The sequence below is a fragment of the Bufo bufo genome, chromosome 2 (genome assembly GCF_905171765.1).
Source record: "Bufo bufo chromosome 2, aBufBuf1.1, whole genome shotgun sequence".
NCBI classification, from domain to species: Eukaryota; Metazoa; Chordata; class Amphibia; order Anura; family Bufonidae; genus Bufo; species Bufo bufo.
In genome coordinates, this window is record NC_053390.1 from 747,533,763 (window position 1) to 747,556,159 (window position 22,397).

Sequence of the window (22,397 nt, forward strand, 5' to 3'; positions counted from 1 at the left end):
ATACTCACCCCGCCCGAAGCAGAGGAGTTACCTCCACAATGATACCACTGGGAAAAGTGGCCATGTGATAGGTTGGGGTAATGATTAAATTTAAAGTGCGTCTCCTGGAGAAGTAGGACATTGGCTCCCGATTTGCGTAACAATGAGAAAACCTGACTCCGTTTAGAAGGAGAATTAAAGCCTTTGACATTGTAAGACGCAAATGATAGGTCAGCCATGATATGTGTTGTGCAATGTGTTACCTTGCTGAGAGACCCTTCCCCTCCAGGAGATCGCGCCATTACTGAGGGTGCAAGGTGAGGGCCGAGCGAGTCCGGGTCCCAGAGTGAGTTCTTGCTTCTTTTGAAAAGACAAAGCATGTACCTTCAAAACAATATAAAGAAAATGAACAAAACGAAAGAGAACATGTTTGAGAAGTCTCAAATAACGGTACCCATTGAAATGGGTTTGAACAATAAATGACACAAAGGTCACAAGGGTCACAAGGGGGGAAATGGTTATACAACCCTATTGTGATCCTCTAAGCACTAAATGCTATTCAAATGTGACTAGTAGCCAGACAATGGATGGGCTTGTCAGAAAATGAGGAGGAAATTAGAAGAAGATGATAAGGAAGGGGAGGGTGGGGAGGGGGGTGATGAAATGGGTATATGGTAAGAGATTAAACTTAAGTAATCCGCTGAGATGAATGAATAGGGAAGGGTTAGGTAGTAAGCAGAGGGATGAGAGTGAGAGGTACATAGAGAGGTCAGCGAGTAGAATAGAGCAAATAGAGCATGTCGTTACGTTACGAGGACAGTCTCTATGGTGTAAGTTGCGCATTCCTCCGCTTGAACTTTTGAGCTTTCGGCGTCCGTGGAAGCTCAAATGGCGAAGCCTTCGGGAGTTCCGGGAGTTCCGTGAGGTCTTGATACATCTCCCAGTTCGCAATGTCTAGCGGTGGGATTTGCAGGTGCTCATATGCCCCCATAAGATCAGCAAACGTGTTGATGTTGAGACGACGGCCTGCATAGAAGAACGAAATCCCAAAGGGAAAGGACCATCTGTAAGGGGTCTTATTCAGCCTGAGCCAGTCCGTCAGGGGCTTCAGTAATCTTCGTTTTTTCAATGTTGACGGCGCCAGGTCCTGATAGATCGAGATGCTGGAACCTTTGCACGAAATTTCCTCTTGGGTCCTGGCTGCCTCCAGGACCGCAGCCTTAACTTGAAAATTCAGGAACCTGCAAATGACATCTCTAGGCGGTTCTGACCCCTTGGGTTTGGGCCTGAGCGCCCGGTGTGCGCGCTCAATGATTATTTCTGCCTGGCTGTCGGTGTCTAGCAGGGAGCAACATATAGCAGTTACTGCTCCTGGAATATCTGCTGCCGCGACGGTCTCTGGTATCCCCCTGAAGCGCAGGTTATTCCTGCGTCCCCTATTCTCTTGATCCTCCACTGCGTTCTGGAGGTCATTAAGGTAAGTGCGGCATTTGTGTAGGGAGGACGCAGTCGCTGTTTGATGGTTGATCATTGCGGTCTGTTGCGTCTCCAGTGAGACTACACGATCGCCAATATGGTGGATATCCTGACGCATAGCCGTGAGTTCGCTCAGAATCGGCTCCATAGCTTTACACAGAGATTGCTTCAGGAAGCGGCGAGTTATAGGGAGCGCAGTCTTGCCATGGGAGTCTTCTATATCGCTTTCCCCCTCAGATGTTTTGGCTGCCCGTTCGCTCACCTTGCTTGGCGGGTTCGGCGCCATCCTGTTTTCTCTGGCCGCCACGGTAGCTGCCGCTTTTTTGAGAAATCTATCTATTTCTCCGCTATTATTCTGCTGTCTGCCGGCACCAGAGGTGTCTCCAGCTCTAGCGTTGCCGATCTTTACCATGATCTCGCCTGTCAGCTTGTATATGCTGGTGCTTTAATGGATCGTACACGGAGAGCTCCTAACTATGCTGCCATCACAGTCAGGCGCTAGCTCCGCCCCCAAAACATGATTATTTTTTTGTTTCAAAAATGAAATCATTGTGTAAAACTTACATAAATTAAAAAAATATATACGTATTAGGTATCGCCGCGTCCGTATCGACCGGCTCTATAAAAATATCTCATGACCTAACCCCTCAGGTGACCACCGTAAAAAAATAAAAATAAAAACGGTGTAAAAAAAGCCATTTTTTGTCATCTTACGTCACAAAAAGTCACAAAAAGTGTAATAGCAAGCGATCAAAAAGTCATATGCACCCTAAAATAGTGCCAATCAAACCATCATTTCATCCCGCAAAAAATTAGACCCTACTTAAGATAATCGCCCAAAAACTGAAAAAACTATGGCTCTTAGACTATAGAGACACTAAAACTTTTTTGTTTTAAAAATGAAATCATTGTGTAAAACTTACATAAATAAAAAAAATTGTATACATATTAGGTATCGCCGCGTCCGTAACAACCTGCTCTATAAAATTACCACATGATCTAACATGTCAGATGAATGTTGTAAATAACAAAAAAAAAAAAACTGTGCCAAAAAAGCTATTTCTTGTTACCTTGCCGCACAAAAAGTGTAATATAGAGCAACCAAAAATCATATGTACCCTAAACTAGTACCAACAAAACTGCCACCCTATCCCATAATTTCTAAAATGGGGTCACTTTTTTGGAGTTTCTACTCTAGGGGTGCATCAGGGGGGCTTCAAATGGGACATGGTGTCAAAAAAAACAGTCTGGCATTCCTTTCCTTCTGCGCCCTGCCGTGTGAACGTACAGCTGTGTACGACCACATATGTGGTGTTTCTGTAAACTACAGAATTAGGGCCATAAATAATGAGTTTTGTTTGGCTGTAAGGGCTCTTTCACACTTGCGTTGTTGTCTTCCGGCATAGAGTTCCGTCGTCGGGGCTCTATGCCGGAAGAATCCTGATCAGGATTATCCTAATGCATTCTGAATGGGGAGAAATCCGTTCAGGATGCATCAGGAAGGATGCATCAGGATGTCTTCAGTTCCGGAACGGAACGTTTTTTGGCCGGAGAAAATACCGCAGCATGCTGCTCTTTTTGCTCCGGCCAAAAATCCGGAACACTTGCCGCAAGGCCGGATCCGGAATTGATGCCCATTGAAAGGCATTGATCCGGATCCGGCCTTAAGCTAAACGTCGTTTCGGCGCATTGCCGGACCCGACATTTAGCTTTTTCTGAATGGTTACCATGTCTGCCAGGACGCTAAAGTCCTGGCAGCCATGGTAAAGTGTAGCGGGGAGCGGGGGAGCAGTGTACTTACCTTCCGTGCGGCTCCCCGGGCGCTCCAGAGTGACGTCAGGGCGCCCCAAGCGCATGGATCATGTTATCGCATGGCTCACGTCTTCCATGCGCATGGGGCGCTCTGACGTCATTCTGGAGCGCCCCGGGAGCCGCACGGACTGTAAGTATACCGCTCCCCACTACTACTATGGCAACCAGGACTTTAATAGCGTCCTGGGTGCCATAGTAACACTGAACGCATTTTGAAGACGGTTCCGTCTTCAAATGCTTTCAGTACACTTGCGTTTTTCCGGATCCGGCGTGTAATTCCGGCAAGTGGAGTACACGCCGGATCCGGACAACGCAAGTGTGAAAGAGGCCTTAACCCTTGCTTTGTAACTGGAAAAAATAAATATTAAAATGGAAAATCTGCCAAAAAAGTGAAATTTGGAAATTGTATCTCTATTTTCCATTAAATCTTGTGCAACACCTAAAGGGTTAACGAAGTTTGTAAAAATCAGTTTTGAATACCTTGAGGGGTGTAGTTTCTTAGATGGGGTCACTTTTATGGAGTTTCTACTCTAGGGGTGCATCAGGGGGGCTTCAAATGGGACATGGTGTAAATAAACCAGTCCAGCAAAATCTGCCTTCCAAAAACAAAACGGCGCACCTTTCACTCTACGCCCCGCTGTGTGGCCGTACAGTAGTTTACGGCCACATATGGGGTGTTTCTGTAAACGGCAGAGTCAGGGCAATAAAGATACAGTCTTGTTTGGCTGTTAACCCTTGCTTTGTTAGTGGAAAAAATGGGTTAAAATGGAAAATTAGGCAAAAAAATTAAATTCACAAATTTCATCCCCATTTGCCAATAACTCTTGTGCAACACCTAAAGGGTTAACGAAGTTTGTAAAATCAGTTTTGAATACCTTAAGGGGTGTAGTTTCTTAGATGGGGTCACTTTTATGGAGTTTCTACTCTAGGGGTGCATCAGGGGGGCTTCAAATGGGACATGGTGTAAATAAACCAGTCCAGCAAAATCTGCCTTCCAAAAACAAAACGGTGCACCTTTCACTCTACGCCCCACCGTGTGGCCGTACAGTAGTTTACGGCCACATATGGGGTGTTTCTGTAAACGGCAGAGTCAGGGCAATAAAGATACAGTCTTGTTTGGCTGTTAACCCTTGCTTTGTTAGTGGAAAAAATGGGTTAAAATGTAAAATTAGGCAAAAAAATGAAATTCTAAAATTTCATCCCCATTTGCCAATAACTCTTGTGCAACACCTAAATGGTTAACAAAGTTTGTAAAATCAGTTTTGAATACCTTGAGGGGTGTAGTTTATAGAATGGGGTCATTTTTGGGTGGTTTCTATTATGTAAGCCTTGCAAAGTGACTTCAGACCTGTAGTGGTCCCTAAAATTGGATTTCTGAAAAATTTCAAGATTTGCTTCTAAACTTCTAAGCCTTGTAACATCCCCAAAAAATAAAATATCATTCCCAAAATAATTCAAACATGAAGCAGACATATGGGGAATGTAAAGTCATCACAATTTTTGGGGGTATTACTATGTATTACAGAAGTAGAGAATTTTTATTTATTTTTTTACTTCATTTTACCAGTGTCATGAAGTACAATATGTGACGAAAAAACTGTCTCAGAATGGCCTGGATAAGTCAAAGTGTTTTAAAGTTATCAGCACTTAAAGTGACACTGGTCAGATTTGCAAAAAATGGCCTGGTCCTTAAGGTAAAATAGGGCTGAGTCCTTAAGGGGTTAACACAATAAAAGCAGGCCAGCACCTCCAAGGCGTAAAGGGCAAGCTCAGGCCATGTGCCCAATTTGGAGACCCAGAAGTTGAAGGGGGCAGACCCGTCATTCAGTACGTGTAGACGTGTGCACACATACTGCTCCACCATGTTGGTGAAATGCTGCCTCCTGCTAAGACGTTCCATATCAGCTGGTGGTGCTGGTTGTTGTGGCGAGCTGACAAAGCTTTTTAACATTTCGGCCATCCTAACCCTGCCTTCTGAGGCCTTTTTTTTTTACTTCATTTTACCAGTGTCATGAAGTACAATATGTGACGAAAAAACTGTCTCAGAATGGCCTGGATAAGTCAAAGTGTTTTAAAGTTATCAGCACTTAAAGTGACACTGGTCAGATTTGCAAAAAATGGCCTGGTCCTTAAGGTAAAATAAGGCTGTGTCCTTAAGGGGTTAAGAGCAGTGTGTTGACCATCGGCTGAAAAGTGTCAGGGGCATTTTTCATGCCGAACGGCATCACAGTGGATTCGTACAATCCAATATGGGTGATAAAGGCAGAGCATTCCCACGCCTCACAGGTCAGGGGAATCTGCCAATACCCCTGGCTCAGATCCATGATGGTCAGGTACTGGGCCCGGCCAATTGATCGAGTAGGTTATCGATGCGTGGCATCGGGTACACAACGGTGACCGAGACAGCATTGAGTCCCCTGTAGTCCACGCAGAATCGGGTGGTCTGGTCCTTCTTTGGGAAGAGGACCACAGAGGATGCCTAAACGCTGTTGGATGCTTGGATGACCCCCAGCTTCAGCATATCATCAATCTCCTAGCACATGTGCTGCTGCACCTCTAAGGGTGACCAGGTACGTCACGGTGTTGAGGCGCTGATGCACGAGGTACGAGCCTTCCCCGGACGCCTGAAGCTTGTCTTGAGGTACGGGGACCAGTACCCATACCTTATGACCCATCTGGTAGGTCCTCTCACAAGCGTTCTGGTCATACAATCGCTTCTGGTCGGCCTGGGCCCGCTTCATATTATCGTACACCAGCTGCGACAAGGCCTGCATCTTGTTTCAGAAGCGCATGACATACTCAATGACCGATGGTCCAGGGGTGGCTGCATATCCCTCCTAGGCCTCTTTTACCAGAGCCAGAGGCCCCCCGCACACATAGCCCGTACAGGAGCTCGAAGGGGGAGAACCCCGTGGAGGCCTGTAGGACCTCTCGGTATTCAAACAGCAGATGTGGGAGGTACTGCTCCCAGTCACACCCTTCGGAGTCGACCAACATCTTAAGCATCTGCTTTAAGGTGCCATTAAACTGTTCGCACAGGCGTTGGTCTGGGGGTGGTATGGGCTGGTCACCAGATGTTGCACCTGGGTTTGACTACAGAGGGACTCCATCAATTGCAATATGAACTGGGTCCCCCGGTCGGTGAGCATTTCCTGGGGAAAGCCCACTCTGGAGAAAATCTCCAGCAAGGCGGTGGCCACCTTGTCGGCCCATATGGAGGACGAGGCTACCGCCTCCGGGTATTGGGTGGCGTAGTCTATTACCGTTAATATAAAGCGTTTCCCAGAGCTGCTGGGAATAGACAGTGTCGGTCCCTAGGCCATTCCTCCGGTGACCCTGCTGGATTGTGACCCGGTACAGCCATCCTTGTTCCCAGACCATCCGCTCGAGGTCTGAATCCGAGGGGGGCTTTGCCACTTGCTCATTGAGAGCGGTCAGGCTGGCGTCAGCCGCTAACGCTGCCTGAAACTCCTGACTGGACGTGGCCAGAATAGACAAGACTGCCATGTCCCCTGTCAGGTCCCCGGGACCTGTCTCCTGGCCTCCCTCTGACTTGGCAGCCACTTGGTCGGTAGGTGGAAAGCCATCAGACCCCTGAGGGGCCCCTAGGGCCCCAGCACTCCCACTGCACGTGACAGCAGCTCTGGCCGCTGCCACCGCTGGTAGTGCCTGCTTCCTGTCGGCTTACGACCAAGTCGCCAGTCCAGACTGAGCTACCTGGCCCTCTGACATCCCAGGTGTGGAGGAACCCTGCACAGAGTCTTCACCTGGCAGCCCTACTTCTCCTGGGGCAGCCCTGACCTCATTTGCATCCTTCTCCACCGCAGCTGTCTGCCCGCAGCTTGTCCCCTCAGTAGCCACACCTGAGGACAACAGGTCCCAGCATGCTTTCTGACCACACCCTGGGGCCTCAGCACAGCTTAAGGGGAGAGGCTCACATTACATCCCCCACCCCCACACCCCCATCAACAGGCATGTTATGAACAATAACAGTATCAACAGGGGTGGACATGACATCAAATTCTGGGGGATCGGACCTCGTGGTGTCAGTGGCGACGTATTTAGACACAAGCTGTCCCAGTGGTCCGTCCCCAGCAAAACACTGGCAGGGATATTTGAGGATAGGCTCAAGGTACGCCGATGACAAAGGGAAATTCCATACAGGCATGGCAGTCACTAGTGAGCATGAAGTGCTGTGTGCAAGACAATTGCGCCCAGAACAGTCAGCACAGGAGGCTGAACTAATTTCCCTCACTGAAGCCTGACTCATGGCAAAATATTCCACCGCTAATATCTACACGGATTCCAGATATGCCTTTGGAGTGTTCCATGACTTTGGACTAATATGGAAGGCACAGTATTACATAACAGCCGCAGGAACCCCAATCAAAAATGCCTCAGCAGTAGCGGCCCTAATGGCAGCAGTACTCCTGCCCACTCAAATGACAGTGATCAAGGTAAAGGCCCATACACGAACTGACACTCCTGAGGCCAGAGGAAAGGCCCTAGCTGATCAAACAGTGAAGAGATCAGCAATGGAAGAGGAAGGAGCCCAGACAGAACAGATCCTGACAGTACAAGAAGATCTGGAGCAAGAGGAAGTCACATGGGACCTACTGAAACAAATTCAGAAACAGGCCACTCCCAAGGAAAAGGAAACCTGGTTGAAAGAGTCAGCCCTCGAAGAAGAATCCGGACTCTGAACACAGGAAAAAGGAGTATGCCTACCCAGAACTCTCTATCCCCTAATAGAAGCAAAAGCTCATGGGCCCACCCACCAATCCAAAACCATCATGAAAGAGCTAATTGATAAAATATGGGTGGCCCCAGGGATCACGCCCGTCCTGGTGAGACATACTCAAGCGTGCCTCATCTGCGCAGAGTGTAATACAGGTAGAACCAAGCCCACGTCCCGGAAATGTCTCCCAAAGGCTTTATATCCCTTTTAGAGGATACAAATCGACCACATCCAGATGCCAATGTACCAAGGGTTTCCATATGTGCTGGCAGTGATATACTTGTTCTCTGGGTGGCCAGAAGCCTACCCCGTTCAAAATCAGACAGCAACTACTACTGCTAAAAAAACTGATGCAGGAGCTTGTCTGTAGGTTTGGAGTACCTGAGGAAATTGAGAGTGATCAGGACCCAGCATTTACTGCCAGATTAACCCAAGAAGTCTGGGAAATGGTATGGTCGCACCTGGTGTATCACACCTCCTATAGGCCCCAAAGCAGCGGCAAAGTTGAAAGATTGAACGGGGTGTTGAAATACAAAATGTTGAAGATGACCAGGGAGACAGGACTCAATTGGGTTCAGTGCTTGCCTATAGAACTCTTTTCAGTTAGGCACACACCAAGGCCTCCACACAAACTGACGCCATACGAGATCCTATTTGGTACAGGGCCAAGAATAGTACAGTGTTTCCCGTCACAGTTGCAAATGCATTATGAATCTGTTGCCAAATATGTGATAGCTCTGAGTAAACAATTGTCTAACATACATGCACAAGTTTTCTCTTCCATTCCAGATCCTCACTCCCTAGAAGGAAGCCACACTCTGAAACCTGGAGAGTGGGTGGTGGTCAAAAAGCATATCAGAAGCACCCTTGAACCACGATACGAGGGACCTTACCAGGAGCTGCTGACCACCCCAACTTCGGTAAAACTCGAGGGGAGACCTAACTGGATCCACGCATCACACTGCAAAAGAATATGAGTGCCAGCTCCAGATATCGAGGAAACCACCGATGAATCTGCATGATGACTTTTGCAACAGTTATCGCTCTGCTACTTTTTGTCTATACCTACACGGTCACATATACACAGAATCTTCCAAAGACAGGAGGACAAGTGCCATCACCCAACAAAAATAGAAGGATGGCTACATATTGACCACTTTCTGGTTTAATTCCTTCAGTACTCACGTGGCTACCTTTAAATTCGATTACTGCAGTCTAGTATTGTGCCCAATGCTAGCATGGCAATGTAGCATGTACCAAACGGGCAGCCTAGATCCACATACATCTGTGTCACTGATATCCAGTATGGGGAACAGTGTAACTCATGGGGAGCAGTTGTGTGGAACACGGGTGACCCATGGGGATACAGACCTCAGAGTGCCCGAGACAAAAAAGACAAAATGGGTAAATCCTTGCTTACCCGCATGACACTGTTTAACAGTGGAAGATGCCACCCAAGTGGACAGACAGGCTCCAACATGCCACTTACCCTCACAATAGAAAACCCCAGCCCCAATGATGCAGGGACATACCTTATAGGCACCTGGATGGGGGTGGAAACTGCTGGGGACATGGGCATGTTCCACCTGAAAGACCTACATAATCTCACAAAGTTAGAGAAGGCTCCGTCCAAACCCTACATTACCTACCTTAGGCAGATGACAGCCATAGCAGACACCACCTTTGAAGATACTATGGCTGCCGAGACAGGATTTTCTGACACCAACCTGTGGTCAGAATGGATGAAATACAATGCTGACACACACAATAAGACAAACTGTTACATATGCGGGGACACATGCCCACACCTAGGCACAGTGCCCTTGCATCTGCCTCCTAAGACTGAAAGCTGCTTCTTCAGCCTATACACCAACACTAGCATGAATGACTCTGCCTGTGAAAAGTGGAAGAGAAAATACTCCCTGGTAGTAAAAACCCCACAACCAAGTGAAGGCATAACCATATACCCTGGTAACTACACCTGTTACTTCAACCCTGGCAGTCAGAGATTCTTGGGCAACTTCACAGAGGGGTACTGCTCATCCTACAGCAACTTGTCCACTAAAACACAGAATCAGAGGGTATCTTTGGGGGACATCTATGGGATCTGTGGAGACGGAAAAATAAGAACTAGGTTAGAAGGCAATTGGTCTGGTGAATGCGCCCTAGCAAAAGCAATAATGCCCCTTCACATACTAGAAGATGACCCCACAGTTATAGGGTATACTCAAAAAACCTATTTAGGCAGGCCTCCCCACAGGGGACTTTTGACCTACATGTGTATATAGACGCAATAGGAGTCCCAAGAAGGGTCCCCAACGAATTTAAGGCCAGAGATCAGGTGGCAGCTGGATTTGAATACCTACTCCCAATGGTGGCAATCAACAAGAACGTCGACTGGAAAAACATTATATATATATTATAATCAGCAAAGATTTGTAAACTACACCCGTGATGCCCTAAAAGGAATTGCAGAAAAGTTAGAGGCTACTTCTGCTGTGGCCTTTCAGAACAGAATGGCCCTAGATATGATCCTAGCTGAGACTGGGGGAGTTTATAAAATCATTGGGGAAACTTGCAGCACCTTCATCCCAGATAACACTGGCCCCAAAGGGAAGGTAACTGAAGCAATAAACAAGCTTACTAACCTCTCAGAGGAATTAAAACGTAACTCAGGGAAAACAGACCCATGGGATGAGTACTTTGGATGGTTCAAAAACTAGTAGTGTTATGTTGCATTGTATCCTGTGACCGAAAAATATGTGAAAAAATTGTGACTTCAACTACTGAACAGCCCATCATGCTGCTATATGGTGAAGAAGAAATGAAAACCAAAGAATTCAACACAAGTTCCCCCACCAATTACAATGTCATACCGAGATATGGAAAGGTGAATCCCAGGGTACTATCATAAGTCCGATTAACCGGGAGTCTACCCAAAAGGGGTAGATTGTCGCCACTGTGGGTGAAGAGAATTGCGAATGGTATTCTCAGGGGTTCACTAGTCAGAGAAGGTTCTACAATCAAGAATCCAAGGGGGGACTGTTATGGAATATAATAGACACTTGCTTGTCACTTACAAAATGGTGTCTGTCCGAGAGACAACCCCCAGTATGCATTCTAGGATTGAAACTATTTGCAGCAAAAACTTTAAACTGTCAGGAATTCCTCTGAGTCTATCATACATATGCCTTAAACTTATTTCCTGTTTACATTCCTTCTTGCTAAAAGACCAATCATGTGAGCCTACTTCTCCCACTAATATGGAGGGTATATAATGTGAAGCCCCCAACTAATAAATTAGAGCTATGCTTTGACCTTATATAGAGTGTCAATGTTATTTCTCTCGCCGTGCATGCACGTATCTATCTAATTTAGAGCAATGTATCAACCTACCTGACCATTGATCAGAACCAGAACAACGTCACTGATTATTTTGCCCTTCCTCTGATCCGTCAGAACAATAACCCCAAAAAAACTGATCCTGTCTGTTGAGCATCCACTTTTAGAATGTATAACTGCACCGCTGAACGGCAAATATATATTTATTTTGCCACTATTACATGACAAAAAGGGCTTTAGAACATATAACTGTACTACTGAACTGCAAATATATTTAACTTTTGCCACTAATGCCTGACAAAAACGGCTTTAGAACAGATAACTGCACCGCTTAACGGCAAAAATATTTTTCTTTTGCCGCTAATACATGACAAAAAGGGGCTTTAGAACATATAACTGCACCGCTAAATGGCAAATATATTTTACTTTTGCCACTAATACACAACAAAAAGGGCTTTAGAACATATAACTTCACCGCTGATCAGCAAATATATTTTTCTTTTGCCACTAATAAACGACAAAAAGGGGCTTTAGAACATATAACTGCACCACTGAATGGCAAATATATTTTACTTTTGCCCCTAATGCACAACAAAAAGGGCTTTAGAACATATAACTGCACCGCTGAACGGCAAATATATTTTTCTTTTGCCACTATTGCACGACAAAAAAGGCTTTAGGACATATAACTGCAGCGCTGAACGGCAAATAGGCCTGTATTGTTTTCCACTTTACATGCCACAGAAGGCTTTAGAACATATAACTGCACCACTGAACGGCAAATATATTTTACTTTTGCCACTAATAAACGACAAAAAGGGCTTTAGAACATATAACTGCACCGCTGAATGGCAAATATATTTTTCTTTTGCCACTAATAAATGACAAAAAGGGGCTTTAGTACATATAACTGCACAGCTAAACGGCATATATATTTTTCTTTTGCCACTAATACACAACAAAAATGGGCTTTAGAACATATAACTTCACCGCAGAACGGCAAATATATTTTTCTTTTGCCACTAATAAACGACAAAAAGGGGCTTTAGAACATATAACTGCACCACTGAATGGCAAATATATTTAACTTTTGCCCCTAATGCACAACAAAAAGGGCTTTAGAACATATAACTGCACCGCTGAACGGCAAATATATTTTTCTTTTGCCACTATTACACGACAAAAAAGGCTTTAGGATATATAACTGCAACGCTGAATGGCAAATAGGCCCGTATTTTTTTCCACTTTACACGCCACAGAAGACTTTAAAACATATAACTGCACCGCTGAACGGCAAATATATTTTACTTTTGCCACTAATAAACGACAAAAAGGGCTTTAGAACATATAACTGCACCGCTGAACGGCAAATATATTTTTCTTTTGCCACTAATAAACGACAAAAAGGGGCTTTAGTACATATAACTGCACAGCTAAACGGCATATATATTTTTCTTTTGCCACTAATACACAACAAAAATGGGCTTTAGAACATATAACTTCACCGCAGAACGGCAAATATATTTTTTCTTTTGCCACTAATACACAACCAAAAGGGCTGTAATTTTCGCTCTTCACCACACAACGGCTAATAAGCCATTTTTCCCCCCACTAATACAAGCTAAAAAATGCTTTAGAACATATAACTGCACCACATAAGGGAAAATAAAATTTGGAAATATTTCCTTGTAATAACCCCTGTTAATGGCTGTATCAAACAGCACTTGCACCCCAATAACAAGAACAATTTGCTGGAACTACAGAGCTGTATAATGGCAATTTGGGTCCCCAGTCAGTGTAGCAAGCTATAATAGGATTGTTCCCATTACCCAGGCTGTAACCTCCTCTACTGAACCCTGTTCTACATAAATGTTGCAAAATGATTCCTCCCTATTCTTTCCTTACTCCTTGAATAATCTTTCCCTGCACCTGTAAATCGTTTCTTTTTTAGCACAATGAAGTTTTTTCTAGCACTGCCCATAGCGCCTGCTGACGTCTCTCCCTGCACTAAGTACACTGGAAAATGGAAGAATCTAAGATGGCTGAGGCTATTTATAGGGCTGTGACATCAAAAGGCTGGCTCGCTGCTGATTGGCTGCATGCATGGCATTATGGGTGATCCCGCCTTCCCAGAGTTCCTTTCTCCATGTCCTCACACGTGCAGCAGCCATTTTAGGAAGAAATGTGATTTGTTACCACAAAGCATGAGGAAATCCGCATTTGGGACAAATTTAATTTTTCCTGAAATTCGGATCGAATTCCACTTTGTCAACTTCAATTCACTCATCTCTAGTCATTATGGATGAAATTGCACAAAACTTCCTTTGCGGTGGATAGCACTAAAGTTTTATCATAATTTATTTATTTTGTATTTATTTATTTTGTCTATTTTTAATTCAATTTAACACTTGGAGAACACCAAATATGAAAATATGGAATAGGAAAGCCAGGGTTTTCTGAGAAAAATTATTATGGCATTTAAGAATAAAATAAAATAAAGCAGATGCATAAGGCACATCATCAAGATGTCAGACTGCCAACTCGATCCAGTGAGCAGACAAGATGCTGAATCAGCCTTATGACTTTCTGTTAAGTTTAATGACAACCTTAATTAATATATTCCGACAACCTTAACTGACTCATTCATCTGTTCATTCAATAGTGAAAAATGTATTAAAGACATGGAAGTTCATCTTAACTTTATCAGCTTCTGCATGCAGCATGTCATTCTGACCCTTATATTTATAGTGTATTTTATTTTTGCTTTCTTTTTATTTAGTACATTTATTGAGATCCTTCTACGTATTCTGTAGGGTGGCAGAACGGTCATTGTCTATTTCTATTAGTGATGTTACATGTGGCGAGAATGTTTGTTTGGCAAATGAGATGTTAGCAAAACATTAAGCCATATTTAGACATTTTAGATTCCAAGTTTACAATATTTGTGCATTATTTGTCATTTATGCATTCAGTTTCAGAAATGTTTTTGACATACTCCCCCTAACAGCTTGAATCAAAGACAAAGATCTTTTCATGTTTGACCAGAGAAACTGTAGTAACAGCTTCTTTGTGAGACATGATTTTAGAATGTGATTCTGACACTTGTTCTTGCATGACAGCTCCATCTAGAGTCTAATCTGGCTCACAACTCCAGAGAAGATTTTCAAGTAAGGTGCTCGCTGCATATATTTTTTTTAAATAAAATGAAGAAGAAATCTTGTAAACTATCTTACATTTCTTATCCCTTGTGAATAGCTTTTAGCCATTATAGTATATTTTTTATCATCCTGGAAACTCTTGTTCTGGAACTTCTTTTCTTAGAACAATAGGAGGAATGTATCCTCTTGTTTCACAACCTGCATTCTATATCATAGTCTAAGCGACATTTCGTTTTTTTCCATAAGAGCCTTTTTAAAGCCAATTACACAGATATTCAGGCAAATGTTTGAAGATGTGGACAGAAACCTTGGATGTTCTATAGAGTTACACATTTTAAAAATGATATAAGAGAATGTGAAAGGTTTTCAAAGGCGGGGGCGACATTTTGCTTATAAGGCTACATGCACACGACCGTTGTGTGTTTTGCGGTCCACAAATTGTGGATCCGCAAAACACGGATGGCGTCCGTGTGCGTTCTGCAATTTGTGGAACGGCACAGACAGCCATTACTATAACTGCCTATTCTTGACAAGACTAGGACAGGTTATAGTTTTTTGCGGACCACGGAAAAAACATGTGTGCTGTACGCATCTTTTGCGGCCCCATTGAAGTGAATGGGTCCGCATCCGAGCCGCAAAAACTGCGGCTCGGATGCGGACCAAATAAACGGTCATATGCATGTAGCCTAAGGCTAGAAAAAAAAATACAGCATAGAAATGACCTCATTTACATGTATAAATACTAGTGTTGTGTGCGAATATTTGTATTGCGAATATTAATTGCGAATATCGCCACTTCAAGAATTCGCTAATGTTTGGAATATAGTGCTATATATTCGTATTCGCGAATATTCTAGATTTTTTTTTACGTGCACACATAATCCCTCCCTTCTTGCTTGTGAGCCAATGAGAAGGCTGCAATGTCTTTGTCTGAGCTTAGCAACATCCCTAGCAACCAATAGTGAAGTTGCCTACCCCTTATTATATAAGAACCTCCCCAGCAGCCATTTTCAGAATTTTTTTGCACTTATGAGCGAGACAGCAGTGTCATTGCTGTGCCCTGTGCTTTACTGCGTCATTACATTAGATAGTTAGTTACAGTAGTTAGCTTATATATACACTCACCTAAAGAATTATTAGGAACACCATACTAATACGGTGTTGGACCCCCTTTTGCCTTCAGAACTGCCTTAATTCTACGTGGCATTGATTCAACAAGGTGCTGATAGCATTCTTTAGAAATGTTGGCCCATATTGATAGGATAGCATCTTGCAGTTGATGGAGATTTGAGGGATGCACATCCAGGGCACGAAGCTCCCGTTCCACCACATCCCAAAGATGCTCTATTGGGTTGAGATCTGGTGACTGTGGGAGCCATTTTAGTACAGTGAACTCATTGTCATGTTCAAGAAACCAATTTGAAATGACTCGAGCTTTGTGACATGGTGCATTATCCTGCTGGAAGTAGCCATCCGAGGATGGGTACATGGTGGTCATGAAGGGATGGACATGGTCAGAAACAATGCTCAGGTAGCCCGTGGCATTTAAACGATGCCCAATTGGCACTAAGGGGCCTAAAGTGTGCCCAGAAAACATCCCCCACACCATTACACCACCACCACCAGCCTGCACAGTGGTAACAAGGCATGATGGATACATGTTCTCATTCTGTTTACGCCAAATTCGGACTCTACCATTTGAATGTCTCAACAGAAATCGAGACTCATCAGACCAGGCCACATTTTTCCAGTCTTCAACAGTCCAATTTTGGTGAGCTCGTGCAAATTGTAGCCTCTTTTTCCTATTTGTAGTGGAGATGAGTGGTACCCGGGAAGGGTCTTCTGCTGTTGTAGCCCATCCGCCTCAAGGTTGTGCGTGTTGTGGCTTCACAAATGCTTTGCTGCATACCTCGGTTGTAACGAGTGGTTATTTCAGTCAACGTTGCTCTTCTATCAGCTTGAATCAGTCGGCCCATTCTCCTCTGACCTCTAGCATCCACAAGGCATTTTTGCCCACAGGACTGCCGCATACTGGATGTTTTTCCCTTTTCACACCATTCTTTGTAAACCCTAGAAATGGTTGTGCGTGAAAATCCCGGCCCGTCTGGCACCAACAACCATGCCACGCTCAAAATTGCTTAAATCACCTTTCTTTTCCATTCTGACATTCAGTTTGGAGTTCAGGAGATTGTCTTGACCAGGACCACAACCCTAAATGCATTGAAGCAACTGCCATGTGATTAGTTGACTAGATAATTGCATTAATGAGAAATAGAACAGGTGTTCCTAATAATTCTTTAGGTGAGTGTATAATACAGATAGTTAGTGGGAGATAGTCAGTGTAGGTTTTATAGTGATATAGTGTAGCTGATAGGTTCCAATGCAGGGTGTTAGGTAGTGTGATAGGAATTACAGTTTCTCTGCTGTCCATACATACATGCTACAGACATAGTGCTGTGATGTCACAAGTTCACAACAATACAATGTGAAAAAATGTGCATCATTAATTGCCGATTTGCACAATCGCAAATATATTGGAGCACTCTATCTGCATATAAAGCTATTGTAATGTTCTGCCGTGCCAACCATTTTCTCCAGTCTCAGGAAACTTCTAGCAGCTTGAAAAATGTAGCAAAAGTGACCCACGCCTGTATTGTCACAATCAAGAAAATAATGACAAATTCTCGAAATTCGCAAATTTATGACAAATATTCGCCCAAATATTCACAAAATATTGCAAATTTGAATATTGCCCCTGCTGCTCATCACTAATAAATACATGTATACATACTAGAAATGAATAATCTTATAGAGGCTCACCCGTCTGTTGGCAGGATAGTGGTGCTCTTGTCGTAATTGACTCACCCTATCAAAGTTAGAATATATAATTATACGACAGGCACTCGTTATCTGAGATCACCCGGAGAGAATGAGTAGAAAGTGGATATTTATTACTTCTAATACACATACATAAAATTGATAAAACCTAAGAAAAATAAAATAAAAAATAATAAAAATTATGGTCAATGTTCGCGTCACATTGTAAGTAACATCAACCGCGACTTGATGCAACACATAGCAAAAAATAGCAAAAAAGTCTCAGCTGTTGAAGTATTTGGTAAGTGCCCACCTGCTGTATAGTTCACACTTTTATGTTATGTCATAAACAACGGAACCCTCTATGCATCATGTAAATTGTTAGAGATGACAATACTTATGTTAAATGTTCATCAATTTGTCATAATGTCCAAAAATCGATTCAAGAAGATGCCAATATTAAAAGAAAAAAGAAAAAATAAGAGAGAAAAAATCACTGTTGGAATGTCCACATGGGGTTAAGCATCCCCACAAAAAGCTGTCACCATAGTCATTTATACTCCATACACATCCAGAGATTTGTGCAACATAATAGGTGTAGCTGAATTGAATAGATAAGTCTTTCTGGCATATTCATTGGTGGTCAATGTTAGTGGAATATCCAATGGCTGCTTACACTGATATATTTCCAATGATAGTAACAGTCAGTAAGGTTATTACCCGTGGCGTAGCACATGCCCAGCTGGGTAGCATATGTTACCTCTTTCCTGAAGAGTAAGGTGCAGGCAGTGCCGTGTCTCCCACCTGTGCTACTCCTAGGGATCTGCACTCGGCATCCCACGTGACTCGATAGTTCGAAGGTCAAGCGCTCACGTGTGTCGGCTTTTCTCTTGCAGTCCCACCATCAATAGAGTACTGGGAGAAAGGTTGTAAGATTCTAAGTGGCACTTCGTAAAAAGGAGGGGCACTCAATTATTTGAGAACTCTGGGCAACAGATTCAATGACAAAATTTAATCATCAAAGGACTCCTCATATACATAAAATCACATCAAGTAAGTCATATAAATGAAATCACAATAAACGAATCACACAGGATAAAAACACTAAAAATAAAATCACATTAAAATCACATTGGAATCACTGCAAATAAAATCACTACAAATCAAACATGCAGCTGAATGTATGGTGGAGGGTAGTGCTGTACTGCTCTGGTATGAGCCACACAATTAGACTCACAGCAGAATGACTGACTCTAATAAGTGTCCCAGTAAGCTGTAACAGTATTCAGTTATAACCAAAAATAGTCCCATCTATAAGCGGTTATTTTATGTTGAAATATGTCCATCTAATGTGGTTGGATGGATTCCCAGATAAGCAATGGACTGACGATATAGTAATATTAATCTGTGTAGTACGTTACCACCACGCTGGAACAGTCAGCTTCTTGCTTCTCTTGCCGCCCGGACCAACTACGGCGTCCCGTGTGGTCTCGCGGTCATAGCGCGGCGTCCCACGTGACCTGGCAGCGTCTTCACGTGACTGAATAGTCTCCACGTGACCAACGTTACCTACGTCAGGGATGATCAGCTGTGCGTTCCAAATGTGCGCAATGCGTTCCACCAGAAAGCTTTAGTCCGGTTCTTTTGTAGATGTCTTTAGAATCCAATAACACTGCTTATAATGTGGGTGCTTGCTGAAACTCCAGGGCCAGACGCGTTTCAGGGTACCTCCCCTTCCTCAGTGGCAGTATCATCAAATGGCAAATTCACGTTTTTTATACTATAGTTGGTCAGAAAAGGATGATGGGATGCGGATATCTCTCAAACTCTGGCATGGAATTATGGTTGCCATATATATGGGCTACCGTGATATCAGTAGTACATATTGATAATACCTCAATATTTGACCATGATGTATAGAATTTCATATCTATTACATAAAATAGCTATAGAAATTCATATCTATAACATACAATTGCACTGAGATAAAAATAAATACTTGAATAAAAGCTAGATATAAAATAATAAAATCAGGGCTAATAGTGCAGAGAAGGGAGAGGGGGGGCGGTCTAGTAGGGAGGTGGGGTCCAAGTGCTGATAAACAGCCAGACTTGGACTCCCCATCACCACCAGGCAGCCCACCCTACAGGAATCCAAACAGCTCCATCTCTGCATTATGTCCCTTAGGTATGAGGTAATCGAATTCGAATATTCTGCGTGATTCTTGTCTTGACATATTCATAATATGATTTCCTCCTCTCCAAGATCTCCTAACTCTCTCAATAGCTACATATATCAGAGTGGATGGATCACATTTATGGACAGTGTAAAGGGAGAATATTAATCACCAATATTTATGCAAATATCGATAATTAATATTCATAAATGGGAGGAGCCGTCTATTGATAACTCCGCCCATTTATACCTTTATATAATAACAATACCTTCGCTATGCTTTACACTAATCACTACGCTAGCTGCAAGCGCCTTACTATCACTATACTACGGCGGCGACTACTAAAAACACCATACACTGCATTATGAACAATAAGGAATATTTATTACACAATACAATTATATCAGTCTAGCAATACGTTATATCTATATATATTCATGGATCAATGGATATGAATATATATACATATAGACGTACACACCGCAGTACAGAAACAGTACTACAATAAACACAATACAAGCCTAACTACACTACACAATCCCAAATTCCACCCCACATACTATCTATACATTTCAATAATACATCATACACACAAATATCAGTAACCCACCCCACCTGACTATTCACTGGTATACTTAGGCCTTATCCAGGTGGTCATCATGAAGCTGCTCTCTCCCCTGCATCTCTGAATCTAGTCTGGTTGCAAGAGAGCGCACCTCTGGCCGGTTCGGGGTTTTATAGCCCAAAAGCAACCCCCTCCTCCTTCCTCAGGCATGTGACATCATAGTGTCACTGTGACGTATGCCTGCCTACAATCCCCAGAGTCCTCCCCCCCCCCTAGTCCCAAAAATGCTGGGAGTAGGGGCATGGAGTTTTAGCCATGGGCAGAGGTGTGGAAAAACAGGTTCTCAGCTTCTTGATGTCTCTGGTTAGAAGGTCCCCTCACAAACGGTGCCAAAGCGTCTGATTGCTTTGGGCCTGAACAAAAGGGGACTAGATGCTAATCAGCTGTTATCCTACAGGCTATAACAACTCTGTTGATAACAGTTGGAATTGCATATATGCATATATATATCCACAGATGCTTGAACCGGGGGTATGAATGGTCAGCAATAAGCCCACATACATACTGTCATGCTGACATAAGTGTATATACATAGACACGTGTGCAAATACATACACACATATCTATATATACACACACCCTCGCATATATCTGGGGCATCACATACAGGGGACATATATAAGGGGGCACATATATATACTAATATAAGGGGGATTATAAGGGGGCACAGCTTCCAGGGACCACATATTTCCCACAGGGGCCACCATGAGCCCCTGGGGATCACCATGGGCATCACCCCATGATGCGGTGGTTAATGTATGCATATATATACCATACATGCCCGCACGTGTTTGCAGGCATGCATGGATATATATGCACACGTCTCAACCGTTCCTCAACAATCCCCCTGTTGTCGGAATATAATACGACAATATAATGGGGGAACGGGTTGAGATATGTTTGCCCCCCTTCAACCCCATCTTTGGTGGAAGTTCAGGAAGAACTGTAGTGCACACTGATCTTTAGGTACTTAGACATCCCCAATCCAGCTTCCTCCGACCTGCCCTTCTGTCTTCTTCTTGACATCTTTAGGATACCACACACCCACAGTCTCTTGGTTAGCTGGTCTTTCTTTAACAGTCTTAGTGTCGGCCACCCCCACTTTGGAGTGACCACACCCCCACAGTCTCTCGGTAATTCTGCCGATCTTCAGGTATCTTCGTCCCCCCCCCAATTCTGGAGTGGGTTCACCCTTACAGTCTTTAACTGGCCTTTCTTTAACAGTCTCTTGGTGTCGGCCACCCCCACTTTGGAGTGACCACACCCCCACAGTCTCTCGGTAGTTCTGACGATATTCAGGTATGGCCCGCCTCCAAGGCATCTGGAGCGGGTTCACCCTCACAGTCTCAGTCCCAACTTTCTTCTATCCAACGTCTGTTTCCATCTTGATGGGTGCGGTTCTCCCGTGGACAGATTAATAGGTCTTTACAAGGCAGGTCAGACTCTCAAGCGGCGATGTCATAGTACCTAAATTCTACTGCGGAGAACACCTCCGCCACACTACACCTCCAGCCCTTCCCTTAAGAACCTCACCGTTCCAGGGTTCAAGGTGGCAAATGAATGATGCCTGTCCCTATCGTGACCTAACCTTATCCCCATTCACACAAAACACATGTCACATCCCTCCCAACACCACCAAATTCCATTAAATGTGTGTACCCATAGAGACTCATGCAACCTGGCATATCTCTACACCTCCAAAGACACAGGTAGGTCGCAGACCCCTGTGTCAATGGGAAACGACTATAGGATGCAAATGTGTACCGCCAAATTATAACTCACCGCAATGCGTTGGGCGAGTTTCCCTGGGTATAGGCTGTCACACATTTGTACCTAGAGTGTCTATGGGTACACAATCAACCAACAAACATAATCAATATATATACAATACAATGTGCTATGGGGTTTCAGGGTAGTACATGTTATACGTTCCGAACCCTCATAGGAAACAAAGTGTCCATAAAATATTTGGCTACAGGACAAAGTTGGAGTTATGTCCTGAGCCTCCTCCTCCGGATAGTTCTGTAAAGTTCTGTCTGGTTCTGGTGTATTTGGTCAGTAAGTCCCTTGACCCTCCGATTACGATGACCAGAACCAGAAGAAGTTTCACTGGGTGAAACAAGTGATAAGTTCTTCCACCCGAACGTCTCCCAAGTCTTCCTCCAGAGCCTTAAATAATGCTCCCGCTGGATTGTGGCACAGTCTTCTCTAGAACACCTCTAGGCAGAGGTCGCTTAGTTGCCAAAATCCAGTGGGATCCTCTGGAGCTTCACA